The sequence below is a fragment of the Brassica oleracea genome, chromosome C6 (genome assembly GCF_000695525.1).
Source record: "Brassica oleracea var. oleracea cultivar TO1000 chromosome C6, BOL, whole genome shotgun sequence".
In the NCBI taxonomy this organism is placed as follows: Eukaryota; Viridiplantae; Streptophyta; class Magnoliopsida; order Brassicales; family Brassicaceae; genus Brassica; species Brassica oleracea.
The window spans coordinates 8,154,272-8,168,987 of record NC_027753.1 but is presented as its reverse complement, the minus strand read 5'-3'; the positions used below and the strand labels follow the sequence as shown (position 1 = coordinate 8,168,987).

The 14,716-nt window shown below is 40.4% G+C and overlaps 1 pseudogene; it reads left to right on the top strand.

Annotated features, from left to right (window-relative positions):
- LOC106296585 overlaps nt 1-5,291 on the top strand; it is a 12,806-nt pseudogene extending 7,515 nt beyond the window's left edge.
- Nucleotides 5,292-14,716: the final 9,425 nt, after the last annotated feature.

The following is a 14,716-nucleotide window of genomic DNA, read 5'->3' as shown; positions in this document are numbered from 1 at the left end:
GCAAATGAGCATTCATCTAGACATAGAGCTTGCTTAGAATTGTGTCTAGGCTTAAGGTTGATAGTTTGATTGATCATTTGCCATCCTTAGTTCGATACTTGATCACCCAAGGTCTAATCCCTATGCCCATGAGTTCTCTTTTCCCTTAGTCAAGAAAGTATCATTCTGTTATTGCTTTCTAGTTTTAGTCATAGCTTAAAACCCATCTAAATCATTGGTTGCACTTAGATTAAGTGAGTACTTGCATTCTCAGTGCTTTGATATCCCTCAGAACTGGTTCGACAATCACTATACTACAATATTTGTCTTAGGAGCTTGAAAACTCTTAACATCACTTAGCGAGAAGAGTTTCCACCTGCCTGCGAAGTTCCTCATGCTCTTGAGGACTCATGCGGTAGTGGGGGCGATTTGGCAATGCTGCTCCCGGTACCAAGTCTATCTGATGTTGTATGTCGCGCAGGGGAGGTAACCCCATAGGCAGATCACCCGGAAAGATGTCCTCGAAGTCTGTTATCAGGTGAGCGATCACAGGCTGAACTGGCACCTTTGCTGATGCTGTGGTAGGATCGGTATTGATTACCAACGTGAATGCGAGTTTATCAGTCTGCAGCTCCTGCGCAAATGTGGCGTAAGAACAAAAGAGTACCGTGTTGCTGGAGCCAGTACCCTCAAGAAGCTGGGGATCCGCAGATGGTTGTGTTAGTGGGTCTCTGGCGGCAGTACTTGATTAGGGAGCAAGAGAATCCGGCGGTTCTCGAAGAAGAAACTGTAAACATTGCTTCTGCCACTATGAGACACATCTCTATCATACTGCCAAGGTCTTCCCAATAAAATGTGACTGACGTCCATAGGGACCACATCACAGTAAATTTTATCCTTGTAGTGAGCTCCGATGGACAGAGAGACAAGGACACGATGCGTGACTTTGATAGTTGATCCCTCTTTAAGCCACACTAGTTTGTATGGTGCTGGATGATCAGAACGTCTCAAGCCGAGCTTGGTTACAGCCTCCTCAGAAATGACGTTGCGACAGCTCCCCGAGTCAATCACAAACCGGCATATCTTTCCCTTCACCGTACAAGTTGAGGTGAAAATGTTCGTACGAAGCCAAGGTTGGTCATCGTGGCGCATGGGTGCAAGACACACACGCCTCAGCATCAATAGTGTTCCCTGGTCACCATCGTTATGATCATCGACAATCTGCTCAATGAGAGGTTCCTGATCGTCTGTTCCATCATCATCCCATTTGACGTCGTCAGCTAGTAGGCCTCGTCGATTGGCGTTGGGACAGGCTGTTTGCCTATGGCCTGTTTTTCCACAAGTATAACACCGCAACGCATTTGGGCGGTTTGATCGACGCAGCTCTTCCGTTTGTTGTGGTGGCCGAGTACCTGTTTGAACCTTAGACGCGTCCGCCATGTCTTTGTTGTGTTGTCCTTGGCCGGTAGTGTCACCTCCGCTAGGTTGCAATCGGGTACGATTTGTTGCAGACCAGTTTTGAGACGTAGTTTTGAACTATGTCTCAAAGGCAACAGCTCTCCGATGAGCTTCAGCAATGCTTATTGGATCAAACTGCGACATGGCGTTCTGAATCTGAGACCGAAGCCCTCCAATGAAACGAGACACCAACTAAGTTTCGCTGTCCAAGATCTCATTCCGAGTCAGCAACAATGTGAACTCCTCAGCATAATCATCCACACTACGCGACCCCTAGCGCAAATTTGCAGTCGGGTGAACATGGTGCGGTCAAAGTTGTACGGCAGGAACGCCTTACGCATCACTTTCTCGAGCTTCGCCCATGAGTTGATACTGGATTTCCCTTCTCGAGATTGTGATGCCTTTTGTTGAAGCCACCATGAGGCTGCTTTGCCTCTGAATCTGGTTGCAACCAACACAACCTTCCGCTCTTCCGGAACCCTTTTAAATTCCAATAAGGGGCTGTTTGGCCATCTGGATGAAGATGAGAGTTTTGTTTGTTTAGGCACTAAAAGTGCAACTCATCCAGATGGATCATCCGAATGACTTTTAGAAATTTAGGCTTAATTTTAAAGTCCATCTAGCTGAACCAATTTGGATCATTTGAATGGAGATGGTTCATTCAAAATGGTATAATGTCTATTATGCCCTTAATGTAATTCACAAATTACAAACCTAAACATAATATCATTTTGTCAAACACGAAAACTGACAAAACCACAAAAACGCATTTTCCCGCCAAAATTGGAAAAACGTGTTTTTACGCCAAATTTGCAAAAAAACGTGTTTTCATACGAAAATCACAAAAAACATGTTTTCACGCCAAAACCCCAAAACGCATTTTCTGCTAAAACAAAAACACATTTTCCTGCCAAAATCGCAAAAATGTGTTTTCTCGCCATAACCTGTTTTCCCGCCATAACGTATTTTCCCGCAAAAATTGCAAATACGCGTTTTCACGCCAAAACCCCAAAAACGTGCTTTCCCGCAAAAATCGCAAAACGCGTTTTCACGTCAAAATTGCAAAATATCGTTTTTCCGTCAAAATAAAAGATTTTCTTTTCTCGCCAAAACCGAAATTATTTGTTTACCTGCCAAAACAAAAAAAAAACGTGTTTTCCCACCAAAACCGAAAATCTCATTTTCCCGCAAAAACTGCAAAATGTGTTTTTCCAACAAAATCGTAAAATCTCATTTTCCGGCCAAAATCGAAAAAAATTTGTTTTCCCGCCAAAACTGCAAAAACGCATTTTTCCGTCAAAATCGCAAAATCTCGTTTTCCGGCCAAAATTAAAAAATTCCGTTTTTCTGCCAAAACCGAAAATCTCGTTTTCCCGCCAAACCGAAAAAACGCGTTTTCCCGCCAAAATCGCAAAATCTTGTTTTCCGCCCAAAATCGAAAAAACCCGTTTTCCCGCCAAAACCGAAAATCTCATTTTCCTGCCAAAGTCGCAAAAACGCGTTTTACCGTCAAAATCGCAAAATCTTGTTTTCGGGCCAAAATAAAAAAAACCCATTTTCCCGCCAAAACCAAAAATCTCATTTTCCCGCCAAAACCGCAAAAACGCTTTTTCCCGCCTAAATCGCAAAATCTCGTTTTCTGGCCAAAATCGAAAAGTGCGTTTTTCTGCTAAAACAAAAAAATCTTGTTTCCCCCCCATAACGCAAAAAAAACTCGTTAATTTTGAAATAATTCTAATGTAAATATATTATATTAAATATAATATAGTTAAAATTAATATCAAATATATGATTAAATCAACACAAAGGTATTTTGGTAATTTGTTTACTAAACTCATTTAGATGGAAATGAAAATAAAGAATCAAACATAAGATTCATTTAGATGATTCATCTAGATGAGCTATTTGGATGGACAAACAAACAATCACAAAAATCTGAATGGATCATCTAAATAGGTCATACAAATGAATCATCTAGATGGAGATGACAAATGCTGAAACAAATAGCCCCTAACTCTTGGACTGCAACTAACCAATCCAACAGTTCTTCCCCACGTACTCCTCAATGAAACTCGGGAATCTCCACTTTGAATCCCATCTCCCAACTCCTGTCCTCTCGAGCATGATTTGGCAGGTTCCGTCTTTGATGTTGACGATGTCCTTCTTCTGCGAAAGGATTATCTTCCCCTTCGGTCGAACCATCTTCATCAAGAAAGCGCCTCCTATCATGATCGTGTTGTAGGTGCTGTAACACGGTTTCAGAAAATTCCCTCATCGAGGAATGGATTGTCTCTTGAATGCCTTCTTGCATCTCACGAAGAGTTCTACGCAACTCCTCCCAATCATTCAACGGTAGATCGTTATTGTTGGTGCGTCGTGGAGCCATCAATATTGTCGAAAAGAACCGAAAAAGTTTAGGTCGGAAAAACGAGCCTTGCTCTGATACCAAAACTGGCGCATCACAAGTTTATAAAAGACGAAGTTCGTTTAGTCTAGAGAATACCCGAACAACGACAAGCTCTGAGATCGTTGATTCACGAGAGAATGCCGAAATCAAGAGAAGAGATGAACTAGAAGTTCTTATGATTAATGAATAAAGCGTGATCTCAACTCACGTTACAAGTTCGTATAAATACATGAAAGAGATCCTAAAACCTAGGAGATAAAGACGACTAACTGTAAAGATAATTATAACGTCCTAAGAAAAGCCCAACTACTAATGCAATCCTAACTACTGAATCTAATAAACGAAACTGATTCCCTCCACAGCTAAGAGGCAACGGTCGCAAGGATGTGGAGAGGAAGGGATGCGCTGCATCACATCCCTAAAAGCAGCTTCGGCGTCCGCATGGTGGCCGTGGGAACTAAGCTATATGTCTACGGAGGCCGCAATAAGACGGAAGGTTACAACGACTTTTACTCGTACGATACGGTGAAGAACGAGTGGAAGCGTCTGGCGGTTCTCGGCGAAGAGGGAGGACCCGAGGCTCGTACTTTCCATTCGTTGGCTTCGGATGAAAACCATGTGTATGTATTTGGTGGGACGAGCCAAGGCTATGGTGTTACGCCGAACTCCCATCGGTTCAGAACGGTCGAGGCCTATAACGTTTCTGAAGGGAAATGGGCTCAGCTACCTGATCCTGGAGACAACTTCGAGAAAAGAGGAGGAGCCGGGTTCCATGTTGTGCAAGGGAAGATTTGGGTGGTGTATGGGTTTGCGAGTTCGCTTACGACTGATGGGAAAAGTGACTATGAGTCTGACAAAGTTCAATATTTTGATCTCTCAAATATGGACCATAGTAGAGACCAAAGGAGAGAAACCATCGGCGAGGAGCGTGTTTGCGAGTGCGGTGGTAGGAAAACATATATTGATATTTGGAGGTGAGACCTGGCCGGATCCAAAGGGCCATTTCGGTCCGGGGACGTTGTCCAAAGAGGGTTTCGCATTGGACACAGAGACGGTGTGGGAGAGGTTTAAAGGAGGGGATGAACCGGATACACGTGGTTGGACGGCTTCCACGGCTGCCACAGCCTATGGGAAGAAAGGCCTCTTCATGCATGGAGGTAAAACTCCTGAATATACGCGAATCAATGATCTCTACTTCTACGCAGTAAATTCCGCCTGATCCATGCATGCTCTCACTCTCAAAGTTAATTATTATATGATCCACTAAAGGTTTGTGAAACCTATGAAACAACATCCGCTTATGCGTGCATGTTTTCTTTTATTTATCTAAATCAAGTTATGTGTATGATGTGTGTTTGTGGTTTGGGAATGGCTATCAACCTATCGTTCGAATAATGTGTTTATGTGTGTGTCGAATAAATGATATATTGAATCTAACGGATTTGTTTGTACCATTTAGAGCACGATTATCGTGTCTTTTTATGCTGTCCGCGAATGGTCCGCTTTTCAATTTTTTTTTCTTAAATTAGAGAAAAAAACTAAAAAAAAATAATAATAAGAAACTCTTAATAGAGTATATGGAATAAAATTGCTCTTAGTCGTGCTATAATCTATACATAGACCATGAATGGATAAACATACTCACGGATAGAAATATTTTATCAGTAAATTCAGTATATATATAGGCGTTATAAATTTTCAACTCATCTCTTTAATTAAAAGAGAAGTACACTTTAATTAATCTTACCTTTTCTTTAACAACAGAATTAATCTAACTATCATGTGAGATATTATATTTTATGCCACTTTTTTGTAACCAAATCCTAAATATTTATTAATGGCAAGTTTGTCATTTGTCCACCCCTTAAAAACAATTCATTTAGTCTGCCATCTTCACTATCCCTAAAATATAACGAGATTAAATGATTTAGAATATGGGGACTGTGCCTAACATGTATGGTTGGTGTCGGAGAAATAAGTTGAATACCTAGACGACGACGGGATTGCGCAGAGTAAAATTTATAGGGATAGTGATATATTGGCGAGTCTACAATATAAGAAATCTTGATACAGAGAACTGAATAAGAAAAAAAAAGAACAATAGACGACGGGATACATGTATAGAGGAAGACATAGCCATGGGAGGCAGATGGATCGGATACAAACAAATTGGAATCAATCGATCAATTGAACTGGGTTGATAAGATATCAAGAATAAAAATCTATTACCCCAGACCATTTTGAGGAGATCTGCTCCAACTTTGTGATGAATGATTCTAATAGAGATGTGGTTGAGATTGGTCTGATCGGTTCAAATGGAATCCCAACATTTCTTCCGTTGACACCTACTCATCTTAACGACTCCAATGGTCATATCCACTACTTCCAATAAACTAGATGGTTGTGTTTCAGAGTATCATGTGACTTTTTTTTTGGTTCTGAAGCCAATGCTGAAGACTTGAGTTTTGAATTATTGGACAGATTTGTCACAGACTTGAGTTCTGAAGCCAATGGTTCAATTCTTTATAAATCTCTCGCTCTATAAACAGTTACCGGATAATAAGAGGCTTTAATCTTCATCTTCTTATTGGTTCCAATAGGTATAAATCTCTTGCTCTTCAAACAGCGCAAATTGTTTTCACTTTTAAGTTGCACAGTGAATGTATACAAATTGGTTCCAATAGGTACTACGCTGAAACAATATGTTTTGGCAGTGAAATGGACGCACAGACATGAGATGAGCAACCTGCAAGTCTGTTCAAACAACAAAGACAACCTAAAGCTATAAGAAGATTATGTGTTTCAGATTTTGAGAACCATCAAGACAAAAGAAAGCTAATGCTTATGTACATGATCATTGCAGATGTAAACAAAAGTACGTGAAAGATGGAGATACAAAGCATATTTGTGTCTATGAGTTTTTATAGAGCACTACTCTGGTTGTGTGGGTGAATGTGTATAAGTTCCAATGGAGCAAGATGAGAGCTTTTAATGGTGGTTTAAGAACAGAGATTTGATGAGAGTGTTTATAGGTGTATAAGAGAATAAGTGACAGCGATTAAGAGACTAGAAGTATGAGAGAATAAGAGATTACATAATAGATTTGTGTTTCTGGTTTTCAAAACCCTTTCATTGATAAAAGAGGAGGGGAAATCCCCCTCTCTCTCTTAAGATATTACATTTTCGTCCATAATAGCCTATTTATAAGCTTCATAGGTTTACACAATCATAAACCTAAATCTAATGGATAATATTAGCTGAGAAAGATGAATGGCTGCGATGAGGAGTTGGTTGAGTCCCAATCTGCGTGAATGCTCTTGATTGGTGGAGAGGGAGCTGGCTATTGATTGGTTAATTCAAATCTGGTCAAGGAAAGGCTGGCTCCTGATTGGCCATGTATGTTCCCATATATCAGTCTTGATACATGGTCCCCTACAACACATAAAGACAGCTTGCACACAGCTTGTCTTATCCTTATCTGATTGGTTTCTCTTCTAAGACCACCTTATCCACAAGACATCTTTCTCTTGATGCTTTCTTGATTCCACACGACCAGGGCCTTTTCCCAACACCCTAAGATTGCACAAAGCCTCCTGGACATGTTCTGATCACACCCTAAGCTTGCACATCTTGTCCTGGACTTTGCACAATCTCAAAATATCTCAAATGGGCGAGTTGTGATCTCTCGGGTCGTACCGGTCCGTACATGGCCGTACGGTCTCGCCCTATCTTTGCACACTCGCACATTTGCTCCTCAACACTCTTCTAAGTCTCTCCTAGACTTTGCCCTTGCTTAGAACATCCATCAGATCACTTCTGGACATCTTTAGAGACTTCATAACTCTTGATAGACAATCTCTAAAGCTCTTGCCCTATCTTTGCACAAGATCCATCTCAACTCAACACCTTTAGCTTCTCCATTCCTTTCTTCAAGTTAACACTCCTCCTCAAGCTTGACTTTAGCTGATCCTAAGTCAAGCTTGGAACCTTGAAGAACTTCCTCATTAAAAACCTCACCAAGGAAAACCTTTTGGGACAAAACCTTGATGACGGAAAAAGAGTAAAGTCTCCATGGCCTAGGGATTAGCCAGTGAGTCTTTGTGTCTTAGTATCAATGTGATAGACACAAAGATTCTGGATCATGGCCTCTTCACTTCACCCTATGCCTTGTACTCTTCTAACAACCTGATCTTCATTTCTCCCATTTCACCTAACCTGTTGTTAGGTTGAAATGCTCGGACACACCAGATCAGCCTCTTCTTGGAGATACAAACACTAGCACTAGCTGAGCCTTGGCTGCTTCTTCTTCTTCTAGAGTCGTCACCTTGTTGCTAGAACTACATGAGGAAGCTGCAGCCGCTCTCCAATTTTAGAACCTAAACCACACGTAAACAGAGAACCGAACCGATTTTAAAACCCCACCCAACCCTCCTATCCAACTACATACCCGACCAACACCTACTAAAGGTAAAAACAAAAAACAAATCGATTTCAGTTTTCCTAAGAATCCTAAATCGAAAATCGAAAATCAAAAACCTTCTCATCCATTTCTCTTTCTCACACACCCTGAGACAATGAGTAATGAGTCTGGAGCTAAGAATTCAGAAACCTCATTCCATTCCAGGTTAACATCAGTCAATGAATCATCCATGTTTGATTTCTGAAAAAAAAAGCAAAAAACAAAATAACAAAATCAACAGAGAGATAAGAGAGTTTGGAAGTTACCTGTCGTCGTTCTCCTACACTCTTCGTCGTCGATTCTTTAGAGAGAGGCGCAGATTTTTTGATTTGGGGATTTAAGGCTTGTGGTTTTAATTTTGGGTTAATCCGGTTTACATTTCTAATCGAGTCGTAATCGGGTCATGTTAGGTTTAATTAGGTTAGACATTGGTTTAGCTTTAAAACACAGAATAGTAAACCTACTTTAAGCTGGAATCTGTTGGTATTAGTTCGTTCTTCGAAATTCAGGGAGAATCGGGTTTCGAACTTTTGGTTTGGGGAGAAATAGGTTTACATACTTAAATTGTGTGGAATTGGAGTACATCGAAAGTTTGTGTGGATTTGTTACTATATGATAGTTCTGGTGTGGAAATAAGTCGTTTACCCATTTTAATAAGACATGTTTATTTAGATGCTATAAAACAGACAAATACCCTCTGATACTGATAGTGGGCTCGGATACTTGTAGTTATGATAATTGATAAATATTAACACGCACAAAAATAGATGGACGATGAAAGTGAATAATGGTTCAAGTAAATATGGCTGGAGTGAAGAACTTTTCAGAATCTGATCAAGAAATTATAGTAACCACCAGAAGACTCCTTTTGCCACATCTTTGTCTTTATCTTCGGACTCTGAATCTTCGGAAAGTGTCAGCTCAAATTGTTCTTCTTCAGATTTTCTTTCAGGGTATTAACACAACCCAGAAATAATTTTAAATAGATAAACATGCTAATATGTTTTTCCTATCTTTATGGGATTAGAAAAATACGTAATCGTTACCTAGATGGATTAGAAACTTCTCATGATGTATATATACACATAAGATTGTATCAATAAAATCACGCTTTCAAAATATATTTCATGGTATCAGGGCATAGTTCTTACAAACTCCGACCTATTTTTTTTGACAAACAACGACTTCTAAACTTCTACTTCTATCATGGCGACTGATTCATCATCATCGTCTTCTACTTCTACTACTATGGCAACCATACCAGCTATTAATACCTCATCTCCATACTACTTAACCTCTTCAGATAATCCAGAGGCTCTTATTACTTATTTCTTGCTCACAAGCGAGAATTATTCGGAATGGTCAACAGAACTTCGAAACTCGCTACAAGCAAAACAGAAAACCGGTTTCATTGACGGGATAATACCAAAACCTGACACTGAACCGGATCTCTCTCGATGGTTGGCTGCAAACTCGATGATTGTTGGATGGATCAGAACATCAATAAATGCCAAAGTCTATTTGATAGTTACGTTTGTTCCCGAAGCTCATAAACTTTGGGAAACTCTCTGCTTCCGCTTCTCTGTTAAAAATGGGACAAGAGTACATCAACTTTAGGATGCAATCACCAACTGCAAGCAGGATGGGCAATCTGTCCTTGAATATTACGGTAGACTGAAAACGTTATGGGATGAAGAGCTTCAGAATCTTAAGACATCGCGACCTTGTACGTGTGAAGCAGCTGGTGATATAGAAAAAGAAAGAGAAGATGCTCGTGTTCATAAATTTTTATTTGGTTTGGATGATGCACGATTCTCCTCCATTCGATCGCGTATAACGGATGAAGAACCTCTACCCGACATCAATATAGTCTACTCTCGTGTGATTCGTGAAGAACATAACTTGATCTCAACCAAAGCAAAAGAACTACATTCTGATGCTATTGGATTCTCTACAAAAACAGAGACTACTCAAGTTACTTCTACTTCAAATCTGGAACCTACAGGTTACCGCTCTCGAGACCCTAACTGCTCGTGTACACACTGTGGACGAAAAGGACATGAGGTTTCTGAGTGCTTCCTACTACATGGGTATCTTGAGTGGTGCCAAGAACAATATCAATGACCCAACAACAACACTTCACCAGCACAAAGTTCTCACGGAGGAAGAGGAGGCCGATCAGGTGGAAGAGGTCATGGCCGCGGTCGTGCCTCACAAGCAACGGCTTCCATTAGCAATAATCAGATAACCTCCTTGATCACTCTTCTCCAGAATCAACAAACCAATCTCTCTTCGGAACGGTTGACGGGTAAAGCAAAATTACTGATGCTATTATTGATACAGACGCTTCTGACCACATGACGGGTGATCTATCTTTACTACATGATATCTCTGACATACAACCATCCTCGGTGACATTCCCGAATGGACAGAGATCAAAAGCTACCAAATATGGAGCGCTACGTCTGAGCAAACACTATGTCTTGCAAGATATTCTTTTTGTGCCTGATTTTAACTGCACGCTGATTTCGGTTTCTAAACTATTAAAACAGACTGGTTGTATTGCAATATTCACTGATACATTGTGTATTTTACATGACCGTTTTTCGAGGACTCTGATTGGAGCAGGTGAAAAGCGCGAGGGGGTTTACTACTTTACGGGGGTCAAAGTCGCATGGGTTAATGAAGCATCAACGTTGAAGGATTCTTCTACGATACTGTGGCATCGTCGTCTTGGACATCCATCCTACAAAGTGCTTTCTACTCTACCGGTGTTTGATAGTTTTAAAATAGATCCTAGTGATTTCAGTCAGTGTGATATTTGTTTTCGTGCTAAACAAACAAGGAAGGTTTTTACTGAAAGTTTTAATAAAGCTGAAGCACCGTTTTCTCTTATTCATTGTTATGTCCGGGGACCATACCGTACCCCTTCTTCTTCTGGTGAAAACTACTTCTTAACCATTGTTGATGATTATTCCAGAGCAGTATGGACATACTTAATGCTGGAAAAGTCAGAGGTCTCAACACTTCTTCAAAATTTTTGTGTCATGACTGAAAAACAGTTCGGTTCTAGTGTCAAGACGGTTCGTTCGGATAACGGAACTGAATTTATGGCACTGAAATCTTATTTCACAAAGAATGGCTTCCAGCTTCAGACTTCTTGTGCTGATACACCGCAGCATAATGGACGTGTTGAGAGAAAACACATACATATCCTTAATATCGCTCGAGCATGCTTATTTCAAGCTCAACTACCTATTGATTTTTGGGGTGAGAGTATCATGACAGCTGCTCATATCATCAACCGGACACCATCTCCAATACTGGAAGGAAAAACACCGTACGAACTTCTTCATGGCAAAGCTCCTGCATATGATCTCTTGCGAGTTTTTGGGTGCCTTTGCTATGCTCATCGACGCGCAAGGGACAATGATAAATTTGGAGCCAGAAGTCGCGAGTGCATCTTTGTAGGTTACCCTTTGGGAACCAAGGGATGGAAGTTATATGATCTAGAACACAGCGAGTTCTTTATTAGCCGAGACGTTACTTTCTTTGAAGACATGTTTCCTGGCATCAAAGACGGATCATATGTCACACATCCAGTGTTACAAGTCAATATGCCTAGTGATGATTGGCTCGAACCAATGTATGTATTAAGGGGGAGTACTCCTTCTACGACGTCACCAATGATTCCTTCTGAGTCGTCATCTCCATCACCGGTGGTTGATCTGCCATCAACACCAACTGCTGAAAATACTATGCCAGTCTCTGCTTTACCGTCTGAGTTTGAGTATTCTTCTCCTGCTGATACGACTTCGCCATCAGTACCATTGTCTCCTCCTGAGAAGAACACATTTTCATCTTCTTCAACTGATACGTCTCCTGCTGCGACCTCTACTCCGGGTTTGCTTTAGGTTCTTGGTCGCGGACATCTTACTAAGAAACCTTCCATTCTCCTAAAGAACTTTGTCACAAATACAGTTTGGGGTAGGCATTCGGATACCCATTCAGGTTTGGTTAAGATCTATTCGGGTTTTCGGGTCAAAGATTTTAGCCCCATTCGGGTATTTCTAAATTTTGGTTCGGGTTCGGTTCGGATCTTTGCGGGTTCGGTTCGGGTTCGGATAACCCATTTAAATGATTTTTAAAATTTAAAAATTCATCATATACTTTAAATTTATCAAAATCTATTAATAAAATAAAATATCACATATAAATTTGAATAACATATGTTAAAATACATAAACTTAACATATAAATTAGTTTGGTTTCAATATTTTGATAGATAATCAATAGATATTTCAAGTATTTTTGGTGTTTTGAGTATATTTTAAGTATTTTAGACATTTAGTTTTGACTATTTGTATATATTTTCAAATATCTTAAACAATTTGAAAGTATCTTATATATTTTGGATGTTTTAGTATGCATTAAATCTAAAAATAATTAATATTTTTATGTATATAAATCTATTTCGGATACATTCGGGTACCCGAAATACTTCGGTTCGGGTCGGATTTGGATTCGGTTATTTAGATACCAAAATTTTGAACCCGTTTGGATATTTAATCAATTTCGGTTCGGGTTCGGTACTACTTTTTCGGATCGGGTTCGGTTCGGTTTTTTGGATTCGTTTTTTTTTGCCCAGCCGTAAATACAGTACACGCGACAAACCCCACTCACGCTCATAATCTCTCTGATCTTGACTCCTCGATAATGGTCGCTGGTAAGACACTGTATCCTATTGCTAATTATCTAACAACCTTTGTTTTTACTAAACAACATCAGACCTTCCTTGCTATGGTTACGACTGAAGTGGTTCCAAAGACATACTCACAAGCTGTCCAAGATCATCGTTTCAATGGGGCAATGAAAACAGAAATTACTGCCTTGGAGGACCAACACACTTGGGACGTCACCACTCTGCCACCAGGGAAAAAGGTCATCGGTTGTCAATGGCTATACTCGAATAAATACAATGCTGATGGAACCGTCGAATGTCCTAAAGCTCGACTAGTTGCTCTTGGTAATAGACAGCATGAAGGTTTTGATTACAAGGACACGTTTGCTCCCGTCGCCAAGATGAACACGGTTCGTTTTTTTCTTGCAGTCTCAGCAGCCCAGAGATGGGAGGTTCATCAAATGGATGTTCACAATGATTTTCTTCATGGGGACTTAGAAGAAGAAATATATATGCAACTACCACCTGGCTTCAAGACTGACAAGCCTAATCAAGTTTGTCGTCTTTGGAAATCTTTATATGGTCTTAAACAAGCTCCTCGTTGTTGGTTTGCTAAACTGAGCAAGGCGCTTTTGGCATTCGGGTTTGGGCAAAATCAGGAAGATTACTCTCTCTTCACATATTTCAACGACAAGAAGAATATATGTCTTCATATCTTAGTCTATGTTGACGACTTTATTATCACTGGGAATGATATCTCCATCATTCAACGGTTTAAATTCTATCTCCATACAAGCTTCAAAATGAAAGATCTTGGGAAACTAAAATACTTCCTTGGGTTAGAAGTTGCTCGTGGTCCAGATGGTATCTTTGTCTCACAACGCAAGTATGCGTTGGATATCATCACTGAGTGTAGTTTGTTGGGCGCTAAACCATCTCCCACGCCTACTGAACTGAATCGCAAGCTTGTCATGGCTGATAAGACTAACTCTCATACGTTACTGACTGATCCTAGCAAGTATAGGCGGCTGATCGGTCGTCTTATATATCTTACCTTCACCCGGCCAGACTTAAGCTACATTATCCGTATATTGTCTCAGTTCATGCAAAAACCACTTGAAGAACATTGGCTAGCAGCTCTACGTGTGGTTCGCTATCTAAAAGGGACGTCTGATCAAGGTATTATGTTGCAGTCTAAGTGTAATATGCAGATAAATGCCTACTGTGATGCGGATTGGTCTTCATGCCCTGCCACTTGCCGTTCGCTTAGCGCATATGTTGTTTTTTCTTGGAGATTCCCTTGTATTCTGGAAGACAAAGAAACAGAGGACAGTCTCTCGATCTTCGGCTGAAGCCGAATATAAGGCCATGGCTGACACGACTTGCGAATTAAAGTAGCTCAAGCGTCTACTGGGAATGCTTGGCTTCGCGCAGAATGTGCCGATACAAATGCATTGTGAAAGCAAGTTGGCTATCCACATAGATACAAATCATGTCTTCCATGAGCGCACTAAGCATGTTGAGAATGACTGTCATACAACTCGGGATGCAGTTAAAGCCAAACTTCTATCGTTGGAGCACATATCTACGAAGGAACAACCGGCTGATCTTCTTACAAAAGCTCTTCCTACACCAACATTTCAGTACTTGATGTTCAAGTTGGGAATTCGCAATACCTCATTGCCAACTTGAGGGGGAGTAAAGAGATAAACATGCTAATATGTTTTCATAT